Raw genomic sequence first — 12,625 nt, 5'->3', positions numbered from 1 at the left:
CAGGTGTGAATTAATCTTTGGACAGCTTTACTTCTTCACATTTAGCACTCATGAGATTCTGAGAGTCAACGGCCTTCACAGCATCAGCCATGGCCTTGTATCACTGGAGTTCTGAGGTGATAAAATGTTTACAGACAAGCATCTGAAGCACGTCGAGAATAATGATTTTTTCCCCCAAAGCTTCCAACATTAATAGGTTACCTTCACCATCAAGCATGGCCTACTTATTTTGTAACCCATAGTAAGACTTGGAGCACATGTAAGTTCGATGTGAGATGCCATGCATTTCCACATGGTTTTGGGGATGTTTAGGACACTCACCGTCCCCTGCCATTTGAGATCTCCACACTAGGATGTTCAGAAGCCGTCTATCCTATACTCTCTCCACTGCTCAGTTATGTGAGTGCAGGTTTAGGCAGGGATTATGGGTGGGGACACAGCCTTGGTGCCCAGGGCTATCTACTCTGTCCACGTCCACAGATGGTTTCTGGTGTTAGTGCTAAGGAAATATACAAGCTGCCCCCAGAACTTGTTAATTGCTTGAAAGGGTTGGGAATTATGTAACAAGAGAGCTGTCAAAGATGTTGCCTTTGAGTATATCTGCCAAACAAACATGAGACATCCTGGAAAGGGATAGTAGAAATAGCAAACTCTTGGGAATTAGATGGATCTGAGCTCAAGTTGTGGCATTATTGCTTACTAGCTTGTGACCTGGGACGTATCACTTATTCTCCAGAGCCTCAGTTTCATTATCTACAAAGTGAGAATAATAATATCTGATTTGAAGGATTGTTATGATTTGTTTAATAAGGTAAAACTTAAACTGCCTAATGTATATATGCTACTCAAAAAAGAGTAACTCTTCATGTTGCCTACTGAGGTCCTGCTATGAGTTTCCCAGGATCTAGCATGGTAACTGTCAGACAGACAGTGCAGAACTCTGGTTCTTCAGAGGCTGATAGACCAAAAGGGGAATAAATGAAACCACCATGACTCTTGGGTGCTTGCTCTGGAGGAGGTTGCCTCTTTATATTGTTTTCCTTGTATTTGTAGGAACTAGTTGGGTGTATGGAGGTGGGAAGGGCCCCAGCCTGGACATCTTAATTCCAAATCTGATTTTGGGTATGGTTCCAGCTCCCCAGGGGTGTGTGTGTGTGTGTGTGTGCATGTGTGTATACACACCTGGAAGGCCACTGCCCACAAGGAAGTGCTTCACCAGCACAAATCTCAGAGCGTTGCTTTGGGTGGGATTGCTCAGACACTGTGTTTTGGTGAATAAGAATTAAGAGTACACTGAGGTCAAAAAGACAACCCTTGATTTCTTTTTCCAGTTAACAGTGAAAAGTAATCTTCCATGCCATTTAAAACCTTTTTATTTTGAAATAATTTCAAACATACAAGAAAGTTGTAACCCACAGAACAGAAAGTTGCACAAAGGACTCCTGTCTGTACTTCACCCAGATTCACCCGGTGTTAGTATTTTGCCACACTGGCTTTCTCTGTCTCTTTCTCAATCTACCTACCTACATAAAATGATTATTTTTCTGAACCATTTGGTAGTAAGCTGCAGACATGATATCCCTTTACCTCTAAATATTGCTGCATAGATTTCCTAAGAACAAGGATATTCTGTTACATAACTCGGCAGAGTGATCAAATTCAGAAAGTTTAACATTCAGAAAGTGTGATCTCATACACACCCCATATTCAAACTTCACCAACTGTCCTAATAATGTCTTTTATGGCTATTATTTTCTCTGGTCCAGGATTTAACACAGGATCATGCATTGCATTTCATTGTCATGCCTTTTTAGTCCTTTAATCTGGGACAGTCCTTCAGCCTTTGTCTTTATGACCCTGACATTTTTGAAGAGTACAGGCGAGTTACTTTGTAGAATGTCCTTCAATTTGGATTTGTCTGATGTTTCTTCATAATTAGATTCAGTTATACATTTTTGGCAGGAATATAATAGAAATGCATCACGTCAGGAGGCACTTGATGTCAGATTGTCTCATTACTGGCGATATTAACATTGATCACTTGGTAAGATGGTGTCTCTCAGGTTTTTCTACTGTGAAGTTACTAGTCCACTTTGTAATTAGTGAATAGTTTTAGGGAGATACTTCCCTCCATTTTCTGAGCATTTACTAAGTACCAGGCTCTGTGAGGTACTTTACATACTGTACCTCATTTAATTCTCACAACAAGCTATGAAGAAGTTTATTTTTGTATTTCCCCCTTCTCCTTCCTCTCTCATTTTACAGATGAGAAAACTGAGGGCTAAGGTCATGCAACATGGTTGTCTGTGACTCCAAAGTCCATACTTGTTCATGCATACAGTGTGTCCTAGAAATGGTCAAGCATCCAGAACTGTTGCCCAGGTGGAGCCCATTGTTCACCTCAGGTAAGCTTGTGTCTTTAGTAGGAACTAAAGGACTGTGCCATGAGGGACTGCCTTTGTGTTTTGTAACTAAGATGGGAGGGATTGAAGTGACACAAAATCCTTACTGGAGCCATTTAGATGAGAATAGACTGGGTTGGTCAGCAGACTCAGGTCTGTCCACACATACTTATAATGTACAACACTCTGTGGTTTACAAAATGAAACTGACTCTTGTGCTATGCCGTGAGGGTGTGCATATGTCCTGGTCATTCACCATGATTAGAGTGCTTAGCAAGTCATTACTTAGCAGTCATTGGTGACAGTACCAAGCGAAGGTCTTGCTTGTCATGCTATAATACCTTTTTTTTAAAAGAGTGGATCTGCGACAGCAGACTTCAGAAAAAAGAAAGTTATCAGGGATACAGGGGCATTACATAATGAAAAAGGGGTCAATTCTCCAAGAAGATGTAACAATCCTTAATGTGCGTGCACCTAACAACAGAGAATCAAAATATCTGAGGCAAAAACTGATAGAGCTGCAAGGAAAAATAGATAAATCCACTGTTATAGTTGGAGACTTCAACTCCTGCCTATCAGAAATGGACAGATTCAGCAGGCAGGAATCACTAAGGACAAAGCTGAACTCAGTAGTGCCCAAAATCAACTGGATATAATTGACATCTGTCGAATACTTCATTCAGTAACAGCAGAATACACACTCTTCTCAAGTTCACCTGAAACATCCACCAAAGTGGACCACATTCTGGGTCATAAGACACAGCTTAACAAATTTAAATGAGTAAAAGTCATACAGTGTCTGCTCTCAGACACAATGACATTAAACTAGAAATCAACAACAGGAAGATAGCTGGAAAATCCTCAAAGATTAAACAGCACACTTCTAAAGTTAGAACACATGAGTCAAAGAAGAAATCCCAAGAGAAATTAAAAAAAATATTTTGAACTAAACAAAATGAAAACACAACTTATCAAAATTTGTGGAGGGGCGCCTGGGTGGCACAGCGGTTAGGCGTCTGCCTTCGGCTCAGGGCGTGATCCCGGAGTTCTGGGATCGAGCCCCACATCAGGCTCCTCTGCTATGAGCCTGCTTCTTCCTCTCCCGCTCCCCCTGCTTGTGTTCCCTTTCTCGCTGGCTCTCTCTATCTCTGTCGAATAAATAAATAAAATCTTTAAAAAAAAAATTTGTGGGTTTCAGTGAAAGCAGTGCTTAGAGAGAAATTTATAGCATTGAATGCATATATTAGAAAAGAAGAAAGATCTAAAATTAATCATCTAAGCTTTCATCTTAGGAAACTAGGAAAAGCAGAATAAATTAAATCGAAAGTAAGAAGAAAGGAAATAATAAAAGTTAGAGCAGAAATCAAAGAAATTGAAGATAGGAAATAAATAGAGAAAATCAACAAAACCAAAAAGTGGTTCTTTGAAAAAAGGCCAATAAAATTGATAAGCCTATGGCTAGGCTAACTAACAAAAAGAGAGAGGACACAAATTACTTATAACAGGAGTGAAAGAGGGAACACCAGTCCATGGATATTAAAAGGATAATAAAGGAATATTATGAACAACTTTATGACCACAAATTTGATAACCTAGTTGAAACAGACCAATGAAAGACACCCTCTGCTAAAACTCACAGAAGAAATAGACAATCCCAAAAGGCCTATATCTATTAAAGAAATTAAATCAATCATTAATAAACTTATAAAATAGAAAGCATCAGGCTCAGCTGGTGAATTCTACCAAATATTTAAGGACAAAATTATAACCAATTCTCTATAGTCTCTTTCAGAAGACCCAAGTATAGGAAATACTTCCTAAATTATTCTGAGGCCAGCATTATCCTAAAACCAAGACCAGACATTATGAGAAAAGAAAACCATAGATCAGTATCTGTCATGAATATAGATGCAAAAATCCTCAACAAAATATAAAAAGATCAAATTAAACAATGTATAAAAAGAATTAAATGCCACAACCAAGTGGTAGTTATCCCAGGTATGCAAGTCTTTTTCAGTATTTGAAAATCAGTTAATGTAATCCATCACATCAACAGGCTAAAGAAGAAAAATCACATAATTACATTGATAGGTGCAGAAAAAGTATTTGACAAAATTTGCAGAAAAAGTATTTGACAAAATTTGACACCCATTCATGATAAGAGCTCTTAGTATATGAGGAACAGAGGGGAACTTCCTCAACTTGATCAAGAATATCTGCAAAAACCTATAGTTAACATCATACTTAATGGAGAGAAACTCAAAGCTTTCCCCCTAAATTAGGAACAAAGCAAGGATGTCCTCTCTCATCATTCTTTTTCAACATTGTATTGGGAGTCCTAGTTAATACAATGAGACCAAAAAAAAAAAAGTGTTTTGTTGAAAAAGAAATAAAACTGTCTTTATTTGAATATGATATGATTGTTTATATAGAAAATCTGAAAGAGCTGACAAGTGTAAGTGCCTAACAGTTGTTTTTTTTTTTTCTTTTTAATTGTAATGCAAGTGCCTGACTTAAACTTTTGATTGTTAAGGCACCCACTTCAAAGATGGCACTGGCTACCTCGAATAAACCCACTGCCAGCCACAGGACCAAATAGAGTCAGCCCCCGCCCCCAGTTTCATTTTGTTTTAGAGACTGCTGGTTGACATAGATAACTCACCATTTGGCCTTCTGTTTTTCCCGTCTCATGCATTGATTCCCACTCCTATGTTAAATTCACCAATAAGGAGTGAAGTCATGAAACCCTAGGCCTTCACTCTCCACCCCAATAAAAGCAGAATCCTAGGTCCACATTCTCTTTCTCTACCCATGACCTCACTGCACAGGCCCAGGTGTGCTGTGTACTACCCAGGACTTGTGATATAACCTTGACATTCAACATTTCCTGATAGTTATTGATCGTAATAAAAACCACAAAGACCAGTCTAGCCACTACATTGGTTCTAAAAGGAGATGTAGGGCCCAGGTGAGTGCCCTCAGGCATTTCTAACCAATGGCATTACTGTCCATATGCTGAGATCCAAACCAAGCAAACAAAAAAACCTGGAACTAATAAGTGATAGCAAAGTTGTAGGTTACAAGGTTAATAAATAAAAGTCAATTGCTTTCCTATATACAAACAACGAACAAGAGGAATTTGAAATTAAACACATAATACCATTTATATTAGCACCCCCCCAAAACGAAATACTTAGATATAAATCTAACAAAATATGTGTAAGATCTATATGAGGAAAATAACAAAACTCTGATGAAAGATGTCAAAGAAGAATGAAATAACGGAGAGATAGTTTATGTTCATGGATAGGAAGACTCGATATTGTCAGATGTCAGTTCTTCCCAACTTGATCTATAGATTCAGTGGAACCACAATCAAAATCCCAGCAAGTTATTTTGTGGATATTGATAATCTGATTCTAAAGTATATATGGAGAAGCAAAAGAGCCTGGATAGCCAACTCAATATTGAAGGAAAAGAGCAAAGTCAGAGTTTGACATCAAGGTGTATTATAAAGCTACAGTAATCAAGACAGTGGGGTACTGATAAAAGAATAGACAATGGAACAGAGCAGAGAGCCCAGAAATATACTCACACAAATATGATCAACTGATCTTTGACAAGGTCTAGACACAGACCTTACACTCTTCACAAAAATTAACTCAAAATGTATCATAGATATACGTGTAAACCACAGAATTATAAAACTCCTACAAGAGAACATAGGAGAAGATCTAGATGACCTTTTTAGATACGACCAAAGCATGATCAGTGAAAGAACTGATAAGCTGGACTTCATTAAAATAAAAAAATAGTATCTTTGTGAAAGATACTGTCAGGATAATGAAAAGTCAAGCCACAGAGTGGTAGAAAATACTTGCACCAAGACGTATATGATAAAGGATTACTAACCAGGGGCACCTGGGTGGCTCAGTCATTAAGCGTCTGCCTTCTGCTCAGGGCGTGATCCCAGGGTCCTGGGATCGAGCCCTGAATTGGGCTCCCTGCTCCGCTGGGAGCCTGCTTCTTCCTCTCCCACTACCCCTGCTTGTGTTCCCTCTCTCACTGGCTGTCTCTCTCTCTGTCAAATAAATAAATAAAATCTTAAAAAAAAAAAATTACTAACCAAAATATACAAAGAACTCTAAAAACTCAACAATAAGAAAATGAACAGCCCAATTAAAAAATTGGCAAAAAACCTGGACACCTCATCAAGGAAGATATACAAATGGCAAATAAGCATCTGAAAAGATGCTTCACATTATGTACCATTAGGGAAATGCAGATTAAAACAACAATGAGATAACACTACAAGCCTATTAGAACGACCAAAATTCAGAACACTATCAACACCAAATGCTGGCAAAGATGTCAAGCAATGGGTACTCTCATTCTTTACTGGTGGGTATTCAAAATGGTCCAGTCAATTTGGAAGATAATTTGGTAGTTTCTTAGAAAACTACATGTGCTCTTACTGGATGATGCAGCAATTCTGCTTCTTGGTATTTATCCAAAGGAGTTGAAAACTTATATCCACATAAAAACCTGCACATGGATGTTTATAGCAGCTTTATTCAGAATTGCCCAGACTTGGAAACAACCAATTTGTCCTTTAGTAGGTAAGTGGATAAATGAACTGTGGTACATCTAGACAATGGAAAATTATTTAGTTCAAAAAAGCAATGAGCTAGCCATGCATGAGAAGACCTGGGGGAAACATAAATGCATATTACTGAGTGCAAGAAGCTAATCTAAAAAATCTACAGACTGTATGAATCCAACTATGTGACATACTTGAAAAGGCAAAACTTGTGGAGACGGTGGATTATCAGTGGTCACTGGGGGTTAGTGGGGAGGGGGGATGAAGAGGTGGAGCACAGAGGGCAGTGAAACCATCCTGTATGATACTGTAATGGTGAATACGTGTCATTGTACATTTGTCAGAGCCCATAGAATATATAACTGCAAAAACGAATCCGAAGGTAAACTATGGACTTCAGGGGATGATAACGTATTAATGTAGGTTTATCAACTGTAAAATGTACCTCCCTGGTCGGGATGTTGATAATGGGGGGCATCTCTTGCATGTGTGGGGGCAGGGAGTATATGGAACTCTCTGTACTTTTCATTCATTTTTTCTGTGAACCTAAAACTGCTCTAAAAAAGTCTATTAAAAAAAGTGCATCCTGATACAGTTGAGTGTTATTTTCCTCAGTGACTACAACTGATTATCTTAAGACATCTCACCAATTAATGACGATGTATGTACTTAGGTTTTATTATATTCAGTGATTATTGTTAAAGGAAGGAGAGAGATGGGATGGAAAAGGAATAGAGGAAGTTGAGGAAAAATTGTAAAGAGATATAGAGAGTGTGTGGGTCGCAGTGTGTGTGTGTGTGTGTGTGTGTGTGTGTAAGAATTAGGAAAAATGAGCAGCAAGAAAGACAAATATGCTTCTTGTGGCCTTTTCTGAAAACCCTTTGCATTTTCAACTGTAGACACAAAAGGGAATGGCCCCAGGGCAGTCTGGGCTGATGGGGGATGTGCTGCCTCTGAGAGAAAAGGTTCTTCCTGATCCCATAAATTGCCTGCAGAGCCCACGCCTGCCCCCAGGTCTGCTTCTTGCCATCGCTTTCAATTTCCAGGCTCAAACCCCTGACACCATGTGCAGCGAACTTTTAAGAAGTCGCCCGGGATGAGGTGGGCTGCAGAGAATGACTTCAGCCATCCATGTGACGGCCATACGAAAATGACAGATGAGAACATGGAGGAGAAACCACTTTCCTTTTGAAGGCACAACATTTAGTCAGTAAGAAAGGGATAAGAAGTAGGAAACGTTTCTGTAAATAGTCAATGGGCTGTTATAAGTGGGCTGGAAACCAGTTGTCATGGAATCAAGGGTCCGGGGCTGCAAGGGAATGCTGACGTTGCACAGTCTGGGGCTCCTCGTGGGGCGAGGACGCTGAGTGACAGGATTGCCTCAGGAGACGGCCGGCTAGTCACGTTCAGCAGAGTCACGCGAGAGTGGGGTCGGCCACGGAATCGGACCAGACACCTTGAGAAAAGTCTCTTCTAACGCCAGTCCCTCAGGGAAGATGAAAGTGGAGGGAAGGAAAGCCGAAGCAAGAGAAAAGTAGGGGAGGGAGGAAGAGGAAAACGAAAAAGAAAAAAGTGAGAACCCAGTGACCAGATAGAAGGCTTTACACTTTCAAAACCAGCCTCTTTAAAGCTCCTGATTGAGATATTTAAAATTAAAGAACAGGATCATGCAGTTCACCCACTGAAGGGATCATTAAGCTTTGATAGAAACATCTCTCTGTGTATAAATAAGTAGATAAATTTAAAAAAATAGGAATAATTGAGAATGTTGCTGATAAGTTTGGGTTTGTGTCTTACTAACATATTCATTTATCAAAGTATTTGTCACACTGAGGAGGTTTTCAGAGATGGAGTAAAACACACCAGCCGGTGTCTTCAGACACTAACCGGGTTTACATGCTTCCCACGTCCCTCCCTGTCTGAATTTGTTCAGGCTGCTATAACAGACTACTCTGCGCAGACTGGGTGGCCATAAATTGGGGAGGAAGTCCAAGATCAAGGCACCGGCACATGTGGTGTCTGGTGAGGCCTGATTCCTGTTTTGTAGATGGTGGTGCTGTAACCTCCCAATGCAGAAGGGGCAAGAAATCTTGCTGCAGTCTCTTTTATAAGGGTGGAGCTGTAATGACCTCATCGCCTCCCAAAGGTCCCACTTCTAATTACCATCACATTAGGGATTACATTTCAACATATGAATTTTGGTAGGGGACACAAACATTCAGTCCATGTCTCCCAAGTGTACCCTGATTATCTTAGGGTCTGATAACTATGAAAGAATGCGTGAAATTGTAAATTACTAGGCACACATGAGGGATATATTATTGTTCTAAGGCTGTTTCATAGCCTCAATGGCAGGAATATAGAAAATCATTTCTGTTTTTCACAGGCAGAACCTGATGTTCAGCGACATAAGTGATTCACCCAGAGCCACGGGAGAGGTGCAAACAGGCAGTGATCGGGAGGTAACCAGGTGGTCCTGTCTTCCTTTCTTAGCTCTCCTGTTTAAGCTCAGTTTAGAATTTATTTTACTGCTGGATCTCCGTATTGTTTGAGTCCTTTGAGGATGATGTTGGGCCTGACCCCAGACCAATTCAATTAGAACTTGGGATGGGAGCCCAGCGTCAGTTTTTATGAAAGTCTTCTCAGGTGGTTCTGATGAATGAGGGGTGGAGAACCTCTGATGTAAGCTGTCTTGAATGATTGGACTTTGATTTTGTCCGAAGAGACAAACCAAGTAACATTTGAGGGAGCTCTGAGGCTGGCCTGGGGCTCCCCTCCTTCTGTGATGGTAACTGGCCCCAGCTGGCGCCATTCCCCTTGACCCCTACACCAAAGGTCTGCAGGGGTTAAACAGGTTGATGGAGAACCAGGCAGTCCCAAATGGTATACCTCTGGTGACAGGAAACCTAAGAGGGGAGTTGAACCAGGACAGGGGCTCCATGTGGCCAAGAATTGGCCCTGGTGCTTGGACAGAGGACCCTGGGGATAAGACCGGACTGCTGGGGGACACAGAGCTACGGGGCAGGGGGTTGGTAAGAGGGAGGATGTGGGGGAGCAGAGTTAAGGGGGTAATAAGCAGGAATATCCTGGTGGGTAGAGATGGAAAGGTGGCAGGGGGCTCAGGCCTCATGTGCTGGTGGCCTGGACACAGTGGTCAAAATTGTGCCATAGCGGAGTCAGCCATGTAGAGCTCAAGGTCAGTCCATCAGGTCAGAGTTGGAACTCAACTCTGGGGCAGAAGAGCCACAGCAGTCGGGGTCTCAGAAGGAAGATGCAAACACAGAGAAGCACATGCAGGCTTGGAGAAGTGAGGGCCCTGTCCTCCTGCCGGTCTAAGCCGCACAAGGAGGGTCTTCCCTGCGGGCCCAATTAGCCTGCCCCTAGCCGTATAATTAGTGGGATGGTGCAGAATGGAAGTGTGAGGGCCCTTGTTCAAAAAGCAGGGAAGAGTGATGTTAAAAGTACAAAAATATAAAGCTTTTTCTTTTCTCCGATTGTTTCTCTCACAACTTGTCATGATCATTTATTTTTATTTTAAAAATATGTTATGGGGCACCTGGGTGGCACAGCAATTAAGCGTCTGCCTTCCGCTCAGGGCGTGATCCCGGCGTTATGGGATCGAGCCCCACATCAGGCTCTCCGCTATGAGCCTGCTTCTTCCTCTCCCACTCCCCCTGCTTGTGTTCCCTCTCTCTCTGGCTGTCTCTATCTCTGTCGAATAAATAAATAAAATCTTTAAAAAAAATAAAAAAAAATAAAAATGTGTTATGATGATTTTTATTTGCTGTCTAATGTCTTTTTAAGTCAAGTCAAAATTGAAATTTGGGATTATTAGCACAGATTTTATTGTTCAACTTCATATCATGCAAAGCCAGTTCGAAATGCAAATATAAGAGTGTTTGGCTCATACGTAGAACCACCAAGTTACACAATTTGTATTTCATGCAAAATACACGCAGACGTATTTTGTTCTGACCAGAACAGTGGGAACACTTCGCAAAACCAGCTCAGCTGTTTTCATTCCCTTTGTGATATGTGCACATTCTACCAACATAGTCTACCTCCTCCTTACTAAGTCATAAGGAAGGACCAAGAAAAAGGGAACTATGGGTTGCCCTATCTTTTCCTTTTTCTTTTATGTCATCATTTTCAGTGGGAGTGCTTGGAAGTTACTGGTAGGAATGCAAGTAACACAAATAAAGGATGTGATAGGGTTCCTCGGTCATTCCTCTTTCTTAGGAACACTGTTGTCTTCTTTCTGTGTTCAAAGAAAGTTCTGGTTTGAACAAAAAGTGTGGTTCTGGGGGCTGTCAGTGTCCCCACATACTCAGTAACATGTACCTTGTAGTCACTTTGAGTCTCATTGATGGATCTTGGGTCCACACAAATTCCATGTGGATGGGGCATCAAGAATGCCCCATGCTGACGGGGTAGCAAGGAATGGCAGAGAATATGTAGATCAAGGACATCGCCTCTGTTCATGTGCGTGCTCCGTTGTCCCATTGGGCTTCACTTACGAAATACAAGTTCAAAGATAAGAATCTGTTATACCAAGCATGGGGTCCTTCTGCGGGCAGGGCCCGGAGTGACTGCTCGGGTTGTATGTCCATAAAAGGGCCCTGCCGAAAAGGACAAGTTGTCTCTGGCAGAAATTCTCACAAGAGCCGGGAACTGGGGTTGTGGCTTGTAACCAGAAATGATTTCCTTCTGGTTTTATTTTAATTTGGATTTTTAAAATTGAGTAGCTCATTTTTATTTAGAAATGTTATCACTTCTGTAATTAACCTCACATTACAAGCCAAATCAGCTCCTGCCTGGATTAATTTGGGCAGGGGAATACAGAGCTGGGTGAGGAGGAGGATCAGCAGCTGGGGAAGTCAGAAATCCCCGAAAAGCTGTCAATCAGGCTTGTTGGATGGAGCAGAGGGAAAAGCTAAATGCCTAGTTATCAGATCTGAGAAGCCGTTGTGAGAAGGGACCAGCCCTGGAGGCTGGGAGACCCAGCTGGGTGGAGCAGGAGAGGAGGAAAGGAGTTGAAACAGACCCTGGGGGGTTTTGGCAGAGGCAATTGGGTAGCTGTCCTGGCTGGTGGCTTGGGGAGCCTTGGGAGGGTCATGGCAAGTATCCAGGCTGGTGCATTACAGAGTCTGACCTCATTATTGGCGGTAGGTTTAAAGGGTAAGACACTAGTTTCTGGGGAACAAGCAAGGCTGATTCCAGCTCTCAGAGGACCTAGAGGAGAAGGAGGCAAGCATTCAGGAGTTCTGGGGACAACATGGACGTTGGTAGACAAGGGAGTTTTTGTTGTACGAAGCAAGGCAAGAAGAAGTTCTGGTACTGGATCTGGGATGTAATAAGGTTGGGGCAGGGGCACCCCCAGGCTCCACGGATGTGAGTCTCTGAGCCCTAGTCGTCCTTCCGTTTCTCTGACTTCAGGGTCAGCCTTAGTGCCCGAGGAAGGGCAAAATAGTCCCAACTGGGAGTTTGGAAACTCGCAGGACGGGGGAGCCAGGGGAGTTGTTACCTATGTGTACTGTATCAGCTGAAAAGCATTTGTTTGTGCCTTGATTTATATTTTGTATATTGGAAAAAACAACACTTTAATCCACCTTTCCCCAAAGAG

At 41.7% G+C, this 12,625-nt stretch overlaps 1 long non-coding RNA gene across 1 annotated transcript in view; it reads left to right on the top strand.

The window, feature by feature from the left end:
• The window catches only part of LOC117802374, a 38,885-nt gene extending 28,273 nt beyond the window's left edge, over nt 1-10,612 (top strand). Inside the window, exons 2-3 of the long non-coding RNA XR_004625663.1 lie at nt 2,266-2,405; nt 8,049-10,612. This is a non-coding gene — a long non-coding RNA (uncharacterized LOC117802374). The remainder of the gene's footprint in view (nt 1-2,265; nt 2,406-8,048) is intronic.
• Nucleotides 10,613-12,625: the final 2,013 nt, after the last annotated feature.

The sequence above is a fragment of the Ailuropoda melanoleuca genome, chromosome 5 (genome assembly GCF_002007445.2).
Source record: "Ailuropoda melanoleuca isolate Jingjing chromosome 5, ASM200744v2, whole genome shotgun sequence".
Lineage (NCBI taxonomy): Eukaryota > Metazoa > Chordata > Mammalia > Carnivora > Ursidae > Ailuropoda > Ailuropoda melanoleuca.
Note: the sequence above shows the minus strand (reverse complement) of the source record. Positions and strands in the feature narration are given on the sequence as shown.